Consider the following 18,906-nt stretch of genomic DNA (forward strand, 5'->3'; position numbering starts at 1 on the left):
CACCCTCACCCTCACCCTCATTCACCCTCACCCTCACCCTCATTCACCCTCACCCTCACCCTCACCCTCACCCTCATTCACCCTCACCCTCATTCACCCTCACCCTCATTCACCCTCACCCTCACTCACCCTCATTCACCCTCACCCTCACTCACCCTCATTCACCCTCACCCTCACTCACCCTCATTCACCCTCACCCTCACTCACCCTCATTCACCCTCACTCACCCTCATTCACCCTCACCCTCACCCTCATTCACCCTCACTCACCCTCACCCTCATCCTCATCCTCACCCTCATCCTCATCCTCATTCACCCTCACTCACCCTCATTCACCCTCACCCTCATTCACCCTCACCCTCATTCACCCTCACCCTCATTCACCCTCACCCTCATTCACCCTCACCCTCATTCACCCTCACCCTCATTCACCCTCACCCTCATTCACCCTCACCCTCATTCACCCTCACCCTCATTCACCCTCACTCACACTCACTCACACTCACCCTCACTCACCCTCACTCACTCACCCTCACTCACTCACCTTCACTCACTCACCTTCACTCACTCACTCACCCTCACTCACTCACCTTCACTCACTCACTCACCCTCACTCACTCACCTTCACTCACTCACTCACCCTCACTCACTCACTCACCTTCACTCACTCACCCTCACCCTCACCCTCACCCTCACCCTCACCTTCACCCTCACCTTCACCCTCACCTTCACCCTCACCTTCACCCTCACCCTCACCTTCACCCTCACCTTCACCCTCACCTTCACCTTCACTCACCCTCACTCCTCAACCCCTCACTCACCCTCACCCTCACCCTCACTCACCCTCACCCTCACTCACCCTCACCCTCACTCACCCTCACCCTCACTCACCCTCACCCTCACTCACCCTCACTCACCCTCATTCACCCTCACCCTCACCCTCACTCACCCTCGCTCACCCTCATTCACCCTCATTCACCCTCATTCACCCTCACCCTCATTCACCCTCATTCACCCTCACCCTCATTCACCCTCATTCACCCTCACCCTCATTCTCACTCACCCTCACTCACCCTCACTCACCCTCACTCACCCTCACTCACCCTCACTCACCCTCACTCACCCTCACTCACCCTCACTCACCCTCACTCACCCTCACTCACCCTCACACCCTCACCCTCAAACCCTCACCCTCACCCTCAAACCCTCACCCTCACCCTCACTCCTCACCCACCCTCCTCACCCACCCTCAAACCCTCACTCACCCTCAAACCCTCACCCTCACTCACCCTCACCCCCACCCACCCCCTCACCCTCACAACACATATTGTGTTACAATAGGTGTCACATTTGCGAAAGATAAAACTATTGGCATTGTAAATAACAAAGCTATTAATTTCGCTATTTTCAAAACAAGCACATCAATAAAAAATGTGTCCTTTACAATACCAATAGCTCAAACTTTCCTAATGCGAGACCTATTGCATTGCTGTGCTTCTCTCCCCTGCTGCACTCTCCTGCTCTTTAGAGATGTGGCCTAACGACCAGAGCTGCCATCTAAGTCACGTAAATACAAAACATGTTGCATTCCAAATGCTATAGGTGTCACATTCGCGAAAGTTATAACTATTGGCATTGTAAATGACAAAGCCATCAATTAGCAATTTTAAAAACCAACAAATAAATAAAATATGTCATTTACAAGACCAATAACTCCAACTTTTCTAATGCGAGACCTATTGCATTTCCAATGCTTGTTTCTTAATCCGATCTCTTCCAATCTTTTAGTCAGGATATCGTGGGAGACTGTCAAATGCTGCGGACAGGTCCAACAGCACCAGAATTATAGAGGCCATTATCTAGGGTCATTCTGATGTTGTCTGTGACCGCTAGTAATGCTGATTTGGTGCTGTATTTGGGCCTGAAACCGGACTGGGAAGGGTCTTTACATTGTTCGACAAAATTGGAGAGATGGGAGTTTACGTGTTTTTCCAAGAGCTTGCTGGTAAACGGAAGGAGCGAGATAGGGCGGAGATTGGAGAGTTCCGTCCATGGAAGTTTAGCATTCTTGCGAATCGGCCTAACCTGAGCGATTTTCCACTCTAATGGTACGTGCCTTCTTTTAGGGAGAGGTTGATAAGACTCTGCATGGTGGAAGACAGGTTTTTGGCCAGGGAAGGGAGGATCTTTGCAGGAATGCCCTCAGCGGGAGAGCCGGATTTAATTTTATTAATCAATAGTTCAACCTCCATTAATGAAATAATAGGTACGTTCTCTAATGTCTGAATATCAGTAGGATTAGACTGATGTATCATCATTTGGGTCCCTGGCATATCTCCTGCTCCAATAATTTTTTCATAAATTAGCTCTATCTTTTGAGCGAGATAGAGGGCAGTTTCGTTACATAGTGATTGAATGGGAGCCTCTATACTGTCACAGGCTTTGGGATTAACAAAAGATTGAAGAATTTGGTATAGAGTTTTGGAAGAGGTTCCGGCCCTGGCTAACTGGGAGGTATTATATGATTTACGTGATGTTTTTATGGTATCTAGATAGAGCGGACTGGAATTGAGCCTTATCTTTTTGGGAGAGGCGCCAGTCTCTCCAGCTTCCTGCATAGTTGTTTTTGAGCTCGCAATTGGCTAGAAAACCAAACTGCCTGTGGTCTATTAGGAGGACTAGGTACGTTTTTCAGAGGTGCAATGTAGTCAATGGCTGTGGAGACAGCCGAATTATATTTGAGCAGGGCTTCTTCGATATCGGATGTCAAAATTTCTGTCCTCTGAAAGACAGCTTGAAAGTTCTCCTCTGTAACTTTCTTCCACTGTCTGCGGTAGGAATGAGTCTTCGGTTTGGTAATTTCCAAATCAATGGGATCAGCAATATCAAATTTAATAACACCATGGTCAGACCAGGCCAGTTGTTGAGGGGCTTCACAATGAATCATAGAGGAGTTAGAAAAAATAATATCTACTGTATGTCAAGCTTTGTGGGTTGGACCTTCGTTGCGCTTGGATAAGCCTAGCAAAGATAAGTCAGTCAGAAGTGTCTCCCAACCCAGGCAGGGAAGTTAATGGGTCCCTTGGAAAGGTATGCTACCAACTCCAGAGCAGTGCTTTAAATGGGCCAGTACTCACTGGTACTGGGTACCAGCACACCTCAATGTGATCCCCCTTGAGTCCTGGAACTCTCTTGCGACAAGAAGTGTACTGGTGCTCTTAGGGGCAGACAGGCAGGCTTCGGGGTATTGATATATTCTGCCCAAGTGCTGACGACAAGCTTTACAGAGTGCTGGGCATGTTTGCTCCATGAGGACAGTGAATAGCCAGGGTACCCCCTAGCGCCGTTTCCTTACCCTCTTTGCACTAGGTGGGCACAGTTTCCCTGGCAGGTGTGGAGGACTAAGGCGGGGTAGGAAGTAGGTTCCAACATCTATTTACGTACATGCTCAGGAAAATCACTTTCCAATATTACGGGGAAGTAAGGGCAGATAATTCGTCCATCTGCTGCAGAAATCTATTTCCTCCAAAGAATTGGTATCCTGGTAGGGTAGCGTCAGCCTTTAATTTATCCGATTCAGATAAAAACCTTACCATTGAGATTGCTTGTAGTGAACTATAGCTCTCACTAGCACAAGTACGAAACTGGAAGAACTTTGCAAAAAGTGCTACATTAAAAACGAGTGCAGTTTAATACCCTGGGTGGCTCAGATAATTACGTAGTGTAGATTGCTTCAACTAATGATCAGGATTTTTCTTAAGAAATCTATAAAATGCAAATAAAAATTGGGAGTGTCTGACTAATCACATTGGTGTACGAGCGGCTCTGCACAGCAGATACAGCATTTTGTATAAAATTAGATATTTTTAAGCCCTTTGATAAACAAATAATTACCAATCTACACAGCTCATGTACTGTCCCATCCAATAGTGCCAGAAAGCCAGGCCCCCGCAGAAATATTAGTCCAGCATTGAAGACCATGAAAGAGCAATAGTTATTATACACTTTAAACCAATTTACTAGGCTCGTTTCCTAGCGTGGTGGTACTGGCAAACTGCACATGAGTGCAGTAAAATCAGACTTATATGTGCTATTGACCACATGTCACTTATTAGTGCAGTCAGGCTACTGCCTTCCACCGTCAGTAGAGGTAGAATAGAAACTGGAAAAGTGCGAGATAGGCTAATTTGGCTAAAATAACACAAGATTAGTGTAGTTATGCAATCAGGATTAGTGGGTCTCCTGGTACAGTTTACATTTTATCCTCGACTATATTCCCACCGCAATACTACATCTTTAACATTTTATTGTGCTGTAAGATCTCTGCGTGGTGCCCTTTCAAAATCTACAGCAATTTTTGTAAATTTACAGAAAAAACTAACATTGTGCTGTGAAATGTAGCTTTTTGGTCAGAGCTCACCAGCAACCGATCGACGTCGACAATGCACCTCACATAATCTGGAGAGTACAGTCACCACTACTTTCCCATTTAAAGCACTGCCCCAGAGGCCTGCGTGGTCCTGTGCTAAGATTTTCGTTAATCTGTGAGGATACAGCCTACGTGAAAGCTTAGGTGCCCCTCAATTAATCTTAAAAGAACGAGAATTATACTACTGAAGATGGATTATCAGCAAACATGGAGAGGAGAAACACTATGCCCCATGCCTGAGCACACATCAGTGTGATGCATAAGTAGCAGACTGGAAGCAATCACCCCAAGAAAGAAACAGCTGTTCTTTCCATCAATGAGAGTAATTCCACCTAAAGTCTTCAATTATTAGAATAGACAGCCTCCCTTTGGTTTACCTATTTGAGTGAACACTAAACACATAATAAGCCCTTTATTCTTTTGCAGGACTTGGTCTTACACAAAGGGAGTCCTTCTGCAAGTACATTACCTGGGGATGACAAATCGTTTGCTTATATGACTTTTCTTTGGAATTCTGTTAAATAGCAAAGATAAACTCAGACTTACATAAACAGCCGGGACAGGCCCAGAGATTGTTAATAGCAAATGCCATGCCTAACAAATACGCATTCTTGCACAGCCTGGCAGGAGCTTTCTTACATAGTTATTAATAACCGTATTAAAACAGAAATAAAATAGATAAATACAAACCTCTCCAGGAGACAACGAAATGTGTGAGGCAAACTTAATATAAATGAAACAGTCGGTTCCGGGTAATATGAGAATAGAAAGCAAGGGCGTAGACTTGTGTCTGCTCTGCTCGCACATCCCGCAGGAGGGTACTACAGAAGCTAAAAAGCGAACGGCCCTAGCATTCCAAGGGCTGTTGGCTCAAGTAAACTTCCACACCCGTTGCAAAAACAGTATAACAAATATGTCTAGAGAGCTTCTACGACTAATTCAGAAATAAACTTTGTGGAAATCAGCTATCACGTGGTTTGCTTGGCGTCTTTCAAAGCAACAGCACCAGACTAGAGGAAACAGAAGGTGGAGGGGCATTTCCGGACACCAATATAAACATGTAATGCTTCAAAAGATTTTCACAAGGTACACTGGCAGACTATGGCAAAGAGTTACTGGAGTACAATGAAAAAGGGAATAATATCCGTCAGGTCTAGGAGAACGGTAATGGCTGAGTGCCAAGTCTAAAATGTACACTGGAAGCGTCGCCGCATTTATAAGCTGCATTCACACCGACAGCAGAGGGAAAACTCACCACCAGCTTTTTTCCCAGCCTCGGACATGCAGGGTTGCTTTACCTACAAACTGCATGGGATTAACATGCTGCGCTCCATAATAAAAGGATTGCACCCTAGCATTTGATTAGCAGTCTTTCCACACCAGACCGAGTTACCATAGCAACAGGGAAGAAAATATACAGGAGGCCACGGCTACGCTTAAAATTCACAGCATTTATAAAAAGAAAAAGTCCACAACACACTGAAGCAAGTTCGCGATCTAGCTCCGAAGTGTCATTTACCTGGCTTTCAAACAGTACCAATGTTTATTTGATTCATTTGATTAGACTCTGTAACGTATAGTGTATTAATTTATGATCACCCTGAAAGAATATCAATCACAAGAATTGTAATTAATCAACATAAGATATATGTAGAATTCGAAATTTGCGAAACAGGTCTGTCAAACTTGCTTCATTGCTATCATCTTACGGGAGAAGGAACACATGCGTTTGTCGCATTTAGAAATGGGAGCATGGGATACATATCAACTAAAAGGCAATCAGCTCGCGCGCCTGAAGCCCAAGTAAACAAGTCGCGAAACGATTACAGGAAATATACTCATGAGCAAAGTTAGATACGAAATTACGTTTCTCATTTAAGGACAACACTAACAAGTTGAATGCCAAGCGGTCTGTCGAAGTGAAGATCCGCCTTGAAGAGAGTAATGTATTAACCTGCGTCAGAAAACTTCCAATCTAAAATACAACACAGCTGTCCAACTAGTTACGCTTCCCCGAGCCACGATGTGCAATTTCAGGTCAAGGAATGCAAAATTCAGAATGGACGTTCACGAGGTTAATTTTAAATTGCTTCACAGGATAAGAAACTTTAGGAAAGTCTTGGTCATTGGGCAGGGAAGCTGCTGAAGACGGAGCAGGGATCGGTCACGGGGCCCCAGCACTTAAAGGAACTAAAGAAGCACAAAGAGCTGCAAGTCAACAAGCATTTTGAGATGGGGAGAAACCTTTTTAAAAGCACCGTTTTTAGACAACTGCTAGACATATGCACCTCAGGTACCCAAAACAAAGGGGGTGGGTTGGACAGTTTAGCAGTACCATTTCAATATGATCAGCAACAGTGATGCCAGGAGGGCGATGGGCTCTCTTTTCAAAGCAAGGGCAGAGGATTTAGGTGGAAGTGTAAAACGAGTATTTGTAGCATTGTATTAATCATTAGCTAGTCTAGATTTCTTAATATAGGACTTTCGTAAAAAGCAACAAGGATTCTCTATTTTAATCCCTCTTGAAAGACAATCCATTAATGAAATAAAAACTGATGAAGATTAGAATGCATACCATGACAAATGTCATCTCTTTACCACACAAATCACCAAGGACCTACACATCAGCAACCTTAAACAAATCTGCAACAATTGTGAGCAATTGGAACCTATTCAACTACTACTTACTTCAACCTACCACAGGCTATTGCTACATAAGATGCCATCTGGACAAACACTGTGGGTCTCCACATCAACTTTGGAGTTCAAATGTGGCCTCTTTTCTGCCTCTGAACACATCAGCATTGGCCATTTGAGAATTGTGCACCAAGAAACGCTGTAACCTATTTATAACTTGCAATTTGTTTTCAAAATCAGAAATAGTTCAATAACCGAGAAGTCAAAAGTTCATAGATCACCTGCTTTGAAGAATTACAACAACATTGGTCACCTCTTGGAGCTACTTGCCAATGCTGTTTGTAATGTGCCGATGCTGTGGAGCGTAGACCGGGGTGGGGGGGAAAGCACACAACGGTAAGATGACACGTTCACTGTGAGGCACTCCAACAACTGAGGAAAATGGTGAATACTGCAAGTGAGGGATGGGTGGGTAACTTATGAGCAGGTGGGGATGAAACGAAGTGGATCTGAGATATGCATAAACAAATTAAAGCTGAGTGTGGAATGAGAGGGAAAACAGCATACGAGGTGGAGAACCATATGGAGTGTGAGTGAAGCAGCACACAAGTGAGAAGCACACGAGAGAAGCACATGAGAGAGAAAACAGCTCACAAGGGTGGTTTGAGTATTTGGGTGGAAGCAGCACACAAAGGCGGTACAACAGTGGCGACTGGTGGCATTTGAAAGTAGTGGGGCGTAAAAGTTTCAGGTGAGTGCTCGGTGGCGAGTGAGCCTAGTGAGTGAGTCTGACTGCCATAAGGTGGGTTTGTGGGGTCCTTCTCGCCATTTTTGTAATCACACTGACTATCCCCAGAGCTAAACTAACCCAGCCTATCAATATTCAGATGCTTATGTCGGCCTGATGATGAGCAACAATCCATCACTTGTAATGCTTAGCCGTTTTCCCCTTTTTACCACCTTACAACATTTAACTAAACTAGCTCCCAACAAAAGAATTCAACAACACTCTGCTATGTTATCCAAAGCGACTTCACCCCCCCTTCACATAGTTTCCACTAGCAGTGGTCAAAACTAGAAAAAGACTGTTACAAATATTTTTAAAAAATCATAATCTAATGCATTTTACTTCGCACCTTCCGTCTTAAGCCGTGGGTATCACCAATAACCCGGTGTCCTTAAACACGCATTCGTTTATCAGGCATGGCGTGCGTGACTTAAGTTTCACCACAGGAGTTTGCACAAATTGCCGTCCTGACACAGGTGGAACAGAGCTGTCGCCGCGGCAGCCGAAGATACAGCAAACATACCCTCCGGGACAATACAAGGGGTTAATATCAATGTTTGCAGGTTATAATAATCCAAATGAGAGAGCCACGTAATTTCTGGATTACAATGCTGGATATTAGATGCCTGCAGAACTGGACAGTGCTCCAGGAAATGGACTTTGTTTTCTCAGCTGGCAGGCGTTTCATTTAATGCCACTTCACTGTCTACCTGCAACACCATAGGCCTTGACAGGCCTTTTTTAATTAAGTATCTCCTCCATAATTCTATAAAGACACAACCGTCTCATTATGTCTCTCGGAAGATCCATCGCATCAGTTCTGCAGCACACCTCAGTGGGGGATCCTACTTTCGCCCCCGCGCTCACCTCCGCTCTGATCGCGCATGCATCTCTGTGCCCCCCAATCCCAAATGTGCACATTGCACAACCGTGCCAAAGGCCAATGCCATATTTCGAAAAGGCTGCAAAAAAATGCCTTGTGCAAGTAGGCCACGCCATGGACTGTGATTTACCACGGACCCGCACAGCACAAAAACTGAAGCCTCGCACCCTTCCGGCCTCCTTTAATGCGCTGGCAAGACATTTGACTTCACAGCTGGCACAAGTCTTCGCAGGGCCGCGCTTGCCGCTTCTGAAGAGGTGGGGGCCCAAGTCGATGAAACTACTGTGGCCCGGATGGAGGGGTGCTATCACTCTCCTAATTTAAAATTACACTTTCTTCTAGGGCATTTTCACTATATAGCTGAATTTCTTTTAAAGCTGGCAGCGGATCCTGAGTACTGTCCAACGTCTTTGAGAAGACCGAAGCGCGGGGGAACTGGTTACAGCATTAATGAGGCCCCCTCATTACATTTTGAAGAGGACCCCACTCCCGGGACTCCCCCCACACACACACTTAGCTCTGCAGCCCCTACGCAAGGGGCTGTATCCTTTCTACATATCCAAACGAAAACGAATATAAATAAATCAAAATAAATAAACTTACTAACCGTCCGTAGAGAATCCGTCCCGACTCCCGCCATCCTGGTTCAAGTCCTGCAGGCAGCACGTCATCAGGAAGGCGGCGCGGCAGGCAGCCTCCCTCCCCTCCACCGCCGCGCTTTTGATTGGTGCAACCGGCTGCCCCAGGCTACGTCATTTTCTCTCTGTATGCTGCTGCAGCATACAGAGAGAACAGGGAGAGTTACTCGAGGGCAGGGAGGAGTGGCTTGGGGGGAGTGACTTTCCCACTGTTGGTAATACTGTCTGTTTGGGCGGCCTCAGGCTGCCCAAACAGTCAGTATTAACAACAATGGGCAAGCCACTCCCTCCTGCCCTCGAGTAACTCTAAACCAAGTTCTGCTTTCTCGCTGTGCGAGAAGGCAGAAACAAATGGTAGTTATAATTATAAATAACTACCATTTGTTTCTGCCTTCTCGCACGGCGAGAAAGCAGGGGGGGGGGGAGGCGGCGCCCAAACGCCCCCATGGAGGAATCGCCACTGCGGTACAACATACATGCACTCTCAGGGAGTGTTAAAATAATGTTTTTATAGCAAGAATAGCCCTTGAATTAGAAGCAGGCAAATGAGTGAGCAAGACCGATGGTAATCAATGGACGGACTTTAAGCCAATGTAAACTTTGTTAAGCCACAACAGCTCTTTCATAACCAGGAAGCTTGCACTATCTGGTAGGCAAGACCTAAAAAGATGCAATACATGTGTGCACTTTATTCTGAACGTGCATTACAAGGACCAACTGAGCTTGGTATTGCTTAACAGTATAAACCAACCAAAATAGTCTGGTACAAAACCAGTCGGACTTCATTTGTATACAATATAAAATCAAATATCAGACATTGCTGGTACCCCATACAAACAAGTGCCTTGCTAGTTTACAGCTACTTAGTCTACTGCTTGCCAAAAGTATGACCCAATTACACTGCAAAAGGGCAACCACGTGCAACGTGCCCTCTCTCTCTGTTTTTTCGAAGCCTGAAGAGCAGTAGGAGAAAAAAAAAACATTGGCGAAGCAAATAGGTCTCGCCAATGCAAGATCTATGTGCTTTGGCAATGCTTTTACAAGAGAAAAGGGTATGCAGTTCCTTGGCGGGTCAGAAGAAGTAATGAGAGCTACAGGATGTTGTCACAAAGGGCTGTAGGCAGACCGAAAGTGATAGGCGGGAGGATTCCTCCTTTTGGAACTAGGGCCCTCACACACCCAGCCAGCTAGGTGCCAGGTTTCATCATTGGGCCTGCTCCTCGACGGGTCAGCGCTGCAATACCAAACGGGCACCCAATGAGGGGCTCTTTGGTGGAGGTCTTTTGTTCCTTGCCGTATGGTGCGGTGAGGGGCCTAAAAGGTGTGGATGTGGTGTAGTGGTGTAGTGGTGGAGGCTTAAAACAGGTTGGACAGTCTAATTTGCAACTTTATTCTGGATGGCTCCCCACCTGATTAAAACGAAGGAAAGAGTGGAGACTATCTGAAGTAATGGTGTTCCTTGATTAGCGTCTTCGCTTTCCTTGTGGGCATCCCCACGTATCTGAGGTTGCATGGCCATTTTAGGAGGTGAATTACATTTTCTGTATTGCAGTTGCTGAAGCCCTTCAGCTTCCACAGGTTGTTTGTACCGATATTCATTAATTTTGTGGTGATGGTCAGAGGGCATGATACGCAATTCCCACATGGGAAATGGCCTGTAGGTTTTGGTTGACCCCAGAGCGTGGTTTGACATCAGTCATCATGATGCTCAATGTTAGAGTGTACCAGATCATTCCAGAGGTTCCTCTTGAAAGCAAAGAGTGGGGAATTCTTTATGATATTTTGGACCCTGTTTAATACAGGAGTATACGTGGTTCGCATACCCTCAGCTCAGATTTTTCTTTGGGTGTAGTGTCCAGCAGTGCTTCCCTATTTTTTATTTCTAGACTTTTTCTGATCATTTTCTTAGGGTAGTGTCTTTCCAGGAGTTTGGTTTCCAAATGTTCTGCCTGTTCCTTGAACACTTGTAAGTCAGAGCAATTTCTCCGTAACCCTGAGGAATAGTCCCACTGGCAACTTTGAAGCAATGCCCTAGGGTGATAGCTTTCGTACAGTAATAAGCTATTCCTATCCGTAGGTTTGACATGTACTTTTGTGGCGATCCCTTCATTCGTCAGATTAATATTCAGGTCTAGGAAGATTGCATGGTTCTTTTCAATGGTGAAGTTGAGATGTTCATCCTTACTATTAACCCACTGGACAAAAGTTGTGGCTTCTTCTGGTGTCCTGCGCCACACGATGAAAATGTCATCTATGTATAGTTTCCAGGTCTTCAGTTGTAAGGGGTTGTTTGGAGTGAGTGAAACCAGCTGAACTTTTGAAAAATGTGTTCTTCTATTCCTCTCATCAGTGAGGCCATGGCAGGTGTATGAGGCATTAGGTCTCATCCGTTTACATGGATACGTAACATAATTGTCTATGTATTGCCTGTGTCTAGCGATGTGCGATTGTGGCAGCACGTCTGCAAAGATGCAGGCGGTCTGCCACTGCTCCATGAGCGTGCAGTAATGCCCAAGACAATAAATAAATAAATAGCCATGGATGGTGTAATGTCAAGAAAAATTACTGGCGTTTCTTTTAGCGGACTGGCCAGATTCTTGGACAACTAATACTGACAAGATGCATAAATAAACAGCAGATTGCTAAAATGCAGCAGAAACGTCTGTTGAGTTTAGATGAGGTTAATTCCGAGGAGTTTGAAGACAAATACCAAGACTGTGTTTCTGTGCCGAATCTGCCCATGAGTGCGGTGAAGAGGGGGTAGGCAAGGGACTATGTACTTTAGAATCTCACATTACCAAACTACCATTGAAAAGTGCATAAATAATAAATAAAATTAAGGAGCTCAACATGTCTATAACAAGCATTTACAATGCAATGGTCTCGGCATTCTTAAAGCTAGAGCTATTAGCATTGCTCATTATGTTTTTAAAACATAAATAAATGGCATTGTCATTTACAATCATGCCAATAGCAGGGCAGGAGAGCAAGCACAACCAACGAGGGGGTGGGGGCAGGAGAGCAAGCACAACCAACGAGGGGGCGGGGGTAGGAGAGCAAGCACAACCAACGAGGGGGCGAGAGCAGGAGAGCAAGCACAACCAACGAGGGGGCAGGAGAGCAAGCACAACCAACGAGGGGGCAGGAGAGCAAGAGGAATGCGGGGGGAGATTAAGACGGCACCGCAATTACTGCCTTGCGGTGCTCCGTGGACAGAGTACGCTTTGGGGGCCACGGAGCGGAGGACCTACCTTCTCCTACCCACAGAATGAGTTCTGTGAAGCACACACCGGGGACCCTCATGGCCGATAAAGCTATTGGCAATGCAGGGCTGGCGGCCGGGTGTCGCAGAGGGCCCAGGAAAAGGGAAGGAGGAGAACGAGGACTTGCTGCCGGGAGCTGCAGGAGGGCCGAGCCGGACACGGAGGTGAGGAGGGGGGCGGCCGTAGTGAAGCCTGTTAGTTAGCTAACCACCCACAACCCCTGCCCTCCCCTCCACGTTCTGCACCCTCCTGATGTAAGCAGGGCACACAGAGGAATTTGCCGAGTGTTCCCCAGAGGCCTCAACTGCTTTTGGGGCTCCGAGGACAACATCCCGCGCCATTGTGGAGGGAGCACCTCGAGGTCTGTGCTTCCGCACCCGCACAATTTGCTGCCTGGCGTAGGCCTTTGATTTTGTTGCATCTCCTCGACGGGGTACGCGGGGGGCCTGCATTCCTACCTTCTGACCGCTGTGGGGGGCCTATTACTGCCCTCCCTCCACGGGGTGAACTGACCTTTGCCCAGTATTGATTTTGAATGCCCTTGGACCCCGCCGCAAACAGACCATCTCTTGCCGGAAATCAAGCACAACAACGAGGTGGGTGCCGGAAAACAAGCACAACTAGGGGGGGGGGTGTCTGAAAGCAAGCACAACGAGGGGGCGGCACGAGGGAACAGACGCACGAGGGGGGGGGGCGGAAAGCAAGCACAACAACGAGGGGGGCCCGAAAGCTCGAGGGAACAGACACCAAAAAGTTTACCGGCTCAAAGGGGGGGGGGGGGGGGGGAGGTCTCTGCCTGTTGCACTGCCGGTCTGACAACACCATGACACCACTATCTTTCTCCGAGGCGAAGCAGAAATGCCTCGGAGAAAGCATCATCATTTTCGGATTCGGGGGCGTGGTTTTCGTTCTCTCCTCTTCCCATTGGCTGGAATGTAAAAGTCCATTCAATGGGAAGAGGAGAAAGAAAATAGATAGAAGAGAAAAAAAACGCCCCGAATCCGAAAAAGACGGGACTTAAAGGGAGTGACGCCCCTCTCCTCCAATGGCTGGCCTCCGTTTAGGAAGCCAGCCAACGGAGAAGAGGGGCGGGTTAAAGCTCCCATACTAAGAAACATTAAATCTCGGAGCGAGACTGCGTAAGCGCAGCCTACGGTCCAAGACCTAAAAAAAGAGTGCTCTACTGGGTAAAGATGCCTTGATCAGGACGACGAAGAGACAAAAGAGCCTATAGTTTCAAAAGGGTTTTTTTTAAAACAGAATTCTATATGGCTTTGAAAAGACGTCTCTGTACTGCGAAGCATATGTGTATGAAAGGGACATGCACCGTTCTTGCCAAGAGTTGTAAGTCAAGGACCCTGGAGTATCAACAGAGTTTGCATTGTGGGAGGAAATGAGATGATGGTGAAGCTGTAACCTGTGACTACGTTTCAACAGCAACGGTTTGTCCAGAATGTTTGTACTTTTGAGCTGGGATCCTAGAGTTATGTCTGTGTTGAGGGTATAAGGACTGTGCAGAAATACATTTCTTGAGGGCTCTTTTCTTCTCACTGCTATTTCACCCTATCAGGTGGGGCTTTTGGAGTCTTTGTTCTAGTTCAAGCTGGCTACGTATTACGAAGTCCTTTGTTTTATAGCATGATGTAATCTCAAGTGACAAACTCATCACAAAAAAAAGACAACGGCCATTGACAAAGCAAAGGGCTGTCAGCCAAACACAGAACCTTTGTCTTAACCAGAGCTGGTTTAGTATGAAATGAAGGTCAGCCTTTTGATGATAAATTGTTTACATCAACACTATTACTGGACAAATGTATTAGGCTATGGCTAATGCAGCATGGGCATCATCATAAACGTAACAAACATTTGACCCTCAACATGGACAAAGACAAAATTGCACATCCATGAAATGCTTCTCTCCCATTGCCTCTAGGATCAAGCAGTTAGTACCTGGGTATACAAAAGCTACCAATGTCTATCAGGGAGCTAAGTCCTTCTGGGTTCAATTTCCATGTGCATAATTAAGTTCTTTTTCTAAAAACATATTTGCATGTTCTCTAATACAGTGGTTGTTAACCTTTTGATGACTTCTGTGGACCCCACACTGTCCCTATTGGAAGCAGAGGACCATATATTCTATAATCCACAAACAAAAAATATTTTGTTCTACTTTAATGTAAAGGAGGGTTAGGGTTTCAAAATGTACTTTTATTTCTAAAACCCAAAGCAATAGACTAGACTTTAGCATATTCTTTTTTCTTTGCTCAGAATGCATCCTCTTTTTTGTTGACCCATAGCAATGCTACAATTGAGACCACCAGTCACATATACATACTCATGTTTGCTGTACTTGCCTTACTCCAACAAATCAAGATATGGATACCAACGTAATTTATCCTTTCATTTCTTCACATTTACTGAGTATTTTTACATTTCCCATTTTTAATTCAGCTTTTTATTGTGCGCATTGTATTTCAGTCGGATAATATTTAAATTCCCAAAGAGCCGCCCCCCGGTCAGCAGACCATTAGTGAATAACCACTGCTCCAATGTCATTCAACAGTAACACTTTTGTGCAGAAAAATTGAGCCATAGTGAAAAACAAACTAATACTACTGTGTTTAAGATGTCGCTATTCTAACATTTCCCCCTGACAATATCCACCTAGGAAAGAAAACACGTTCAAGTGGCCTAAAAACAAATCGAGATAACGATTTCGACAGTAATTCTCATTACCAGGTAACTGGATTGCCATCCCGCACTCTAGATGTGGAAGAATTTAGAGACGTTTTCGAAAAATGAAGCATCAGCTTATAAAGCACATAACGTCATACAACACACACGTCAAAAGTAGAGCACAGAACCGTGTTAAGTTATACATAAATACATTTCAGTTCAAAGACTTCAGGAGTTTGCAATATGCAATAACTTTAGCTCACTTAAAATACCAAGCAAACAATTCATGCGCACTCTAGGATCAATCAAAGGTCCTGAGGTATTTGCAGACGGTAATACCGACTGCATGTGATGACTCAGCAACCAGTGCATAAATAATGCGCATAGATAAGAGAAAGCAGAGAACCGTGATCATGACCAGATACTACTTCTCTGTTCGAATCGGCCCACTGTTCGAATGGAGCGCAGGTAACAGGAAATACAGTTTTCCACAATGTATTTGAAGGCATTCAAGCAATAACATGTCAGTCAACTCAATCAGTGGTTAGATTCAACACAATCGACAATTACTAAACTTCTCTCTTTAAAAAGCATTTAACACAAACATCCACCAGCCAGCTAACTTCTTTCAACAGCGTTAACCGTGGAAGAAACAAATATGAAACTGAAGAGCATATCAGACCCCACACGATGGCAATGGCAAGCTAAACGCATTCATCTAGGTGGGCGCCGCTCAAATATTCTCTAATCCTCAAAGCGCTCTTTAAAAACAACACACCACTTTCCTGAAGAGGAATCCAAGATGATCGATCCACTGTCGATGTACTTGAACTAAGTGAAAACGAAGAAACGTCATAAATTCATGTAACGGGAAGGGAATTCGGTATGCTTGAGAAAAACCGTACTCGCTTGAATGCTTAACGGTAAAAGTGCATCATTCCTTTTTTTTTTTTTTTTTTAAAGTGCATCATTCCATAGACTATTTTTCCACGCGCCAGAAATGTAAAACGAGTCTAGCGAGTACACTGCTCCGCCCCCAAAATGAATAGGAAACCGTTTCAGGCTGGCAGCAGGGGGGAGGGGTTACCGGCATCCAAACATTCAGACTGCTGAAACCAGGACTACGATCACGCCACCTCGTGCGCTCAAAGCTCAAAGTCACTATCAAACACGGACATAACCGCTCCACCACTAGACCTGTGACAATACAGACCTGCCTCTCAAGGTAACCAATAAAGAGCCATAATAACGGGGTGACGCACTGAGTCAATGTTTGGAGCAGGTCAGGCACGCAGGAGTTAAGCAACGACTGTAAACAAGGAGAAGCTGAATGTGGGGATGAAATATGCCACAACACTCCTCGCTCGCCTCACACCGCAACCGTGCTTACAATGAACTAGACAAGCGGCTTCCTGTGCTGGGGCCAAAACAAGTGCCTACGGCGGAGAGGCAACACGACATTTCCCAACTACAAGGAGGTCATGAAATAGTGTATGGCTAAAAACAAAACACCTTCAACTACAAGGCTCACTTACGTTTGAATATATACGAGTTTAAAGATAAACAACATGCATACAATACACACAAACGCATTTACCACACTGCCTTACAAAAACACTGAACTCAAAGAACAAACGGATCCGCATACTAATCTTTTAATGTTGACAGAACAGGTTTTACTCAATAACATATGCAGCGTCAAACGTGTAAAATGTTTAGCTACAAGGGGAGCCTTCGAGAGTAAGGTACGCAGACTATGCACTCCACCAAACCCACCCACACACATTTTTTAAATGGTAAAAAAAATTCTGTCCCTCTTCACAACCACCTGTCGTTTCCCTCCCCCAAATCGCACCTATTATATACAGCTCATCGTGCACAGTGGATAAAGTGCTACTATCACACCCCTTCTTTGCAATACTTTGTACAGACTCCGACCCCACTTAAACGGAAGACATCGGAAACCATGTCAGATATGCATAGACCTTATGTGGAGTAAGTCTACTCATCGAACAGTGGGCATTATTTCTGTATATGACGTGCTCCGTCCTGCATACACCAGTATAAATTCTGTGGTTCTAGAGGAACATGATGACCTGTTACAAGAGAACCCTTCAACGTCTTTAACGTGCATTAAAGTACAACGCATCATCAACCTAAACACAGGACTCGCCTAAGTCATTCTGGGGTCGGTTATGAGACATTTTTATGGACAAATGTCCACAGGTCCTCTAGAATGGTGCCTCGCCTCTATCAAAACGCGCCTTTTCAGCTTATTAGTAAACAACTGACCCATTTTTGTAATAAGGATAGCCTGTGAAATTCTCTAGATCAGGTTCAGTTACCTGTCCTCCAGCTCCCTTCCTTCTCAATCTAAATAATGTGTTGCCAACCGTGAACCCAGCAGCCCCTTAAGTGTTGCTTCAGTGACACCAAACTATGACACAGTACTCTCTACGGGGATACTGCCTCTCCTACCCTTTGACCTACAGTCTGTCCCTACTCGAAGGTGATAAACCTCGTTATCTTAAGACTCTAGAGTAAGTGTGAACACAAGGCCTTCACACTGCCACCCCCACATACCCGTTCAATCAGTAACCACGCTCACCAGGTCGCCGGCCACCTCTCCGCCGTTACTCCTTAAAGTCCAATCCAGGGGTGCAATTCCGCAGCCAAGGCCTACGAAGGGGGAAACTCTGCGCTGCGGCCTCGCCCCACATAGAGGCGGCTGCGGCCGGCAGCTGGCCCGAGGTCCCCGGACGTCCCGGGAGCTGCACTGGTCTCGCCGGGGCTTCGCAGCGCCTACGGCTCCGCCTCGCTCCGCCCCCCACCACCACCCCACGAACCCATTGCTAACCGCCCGCACTCGGCCTCGCGCAACAACACGATCGCCCGAGCAGTAGGACAGAGCAAGGGTCTTGAAACAAGCACTCTGATTGGCGCGCGGCAGTCGCCTCGCGAGTCGCTCACTGCAATTGGCTGTTGCGGTTGGCGAGCTGCGTGGTTGAACGCGTTGACATCATGCAGACGGCGAAGTGCGGGGGGCACCGAGGGGCGGAACAAACAGTGCTGGCTTGAGAAGCCTCTCATTGGACCCGAAGTAGAATTCTGTTGTTGTGGCGGGTGACGCTATTGTCATTAACGAATGGTTTCGTTTTTCCATTGGTTGGGTCGGTTACAATGAGTAATCTCACGCTCTCATTGGTTCTTTCGAAAACAGAAAACGCAACCTTAAAATGAAAGCGGCATTCCGTAAATTATACGGTGTACATTTTTCTGTCCTCAGGTCACAAATCTGAGAGAAAGGGTGACCAATAAACACTTTATTTCTTCACAGGTGTTTAGCAGACTTGTATCCTAGTTCATTTTATTACCTATAACTTTCTTACCAGAAGGTTGTTATAGTGAGAGGTGATGATTTACTGTACCTGAATTGAACATGAATCCCAGACAATCACCCCCCTCCCAAAAAGAGAAAAATCTGCTGATTGAAGCCATTGTTGAATTATTTCACAGTGTAATATGCAAAATTGGATCTTACTGGCACATTGAGTAATAGACATTTTGGGATAGTGTATACCTGCATGTTTGTAG

At 45.7% G+C, this 18,906-nt stretch overlaps 1 protein-coding gene across 5 annotated transcripts in view; it reads right to left on the reverse strand.

Moving 5' to 3' along the window:
• ANKRD11 (ankyrin repeat domain 11) overlaps positions 1–18,337 on the reverse strand; it is a 1,187,914-nt gene extending 1,169,577 nt beyond the window's left edge. For 2 of the 5 annotated variants that reach the window (XM_078671262.1, XM_078671261.1), the window contains exon 1: positions 17,921–18,237. The gene's annotated coding sequence lies outside the window, so the exon portion shown is untranslated. Of the gene's footprint in view, positions 1–17,895 lie in introns of all 5 variants that reach the window. The other 3 variants (XM_078671259.1, XM_078671260.1, XM_078671263.1) reach the window with 3 other exon arrangements.
• Between the last annotated feature and the right edge of the window lie 569 nt (positions 18,338–18,906).

The sequence above is a fragment of the Lissotriton helveticus genome, chromosome 12, assembly GCF_964261635.1.
Source record: "Lissotriton helveticus chromosome 12, aLisHel1.1, whole genome shotgun sequence".
Taxonomy (NCBI): Eukaryota; Metazoa; Chordata; class Amphibia; order Caudata; family Salamandridae; genus Lissotriton; species Lissotriton helveticus.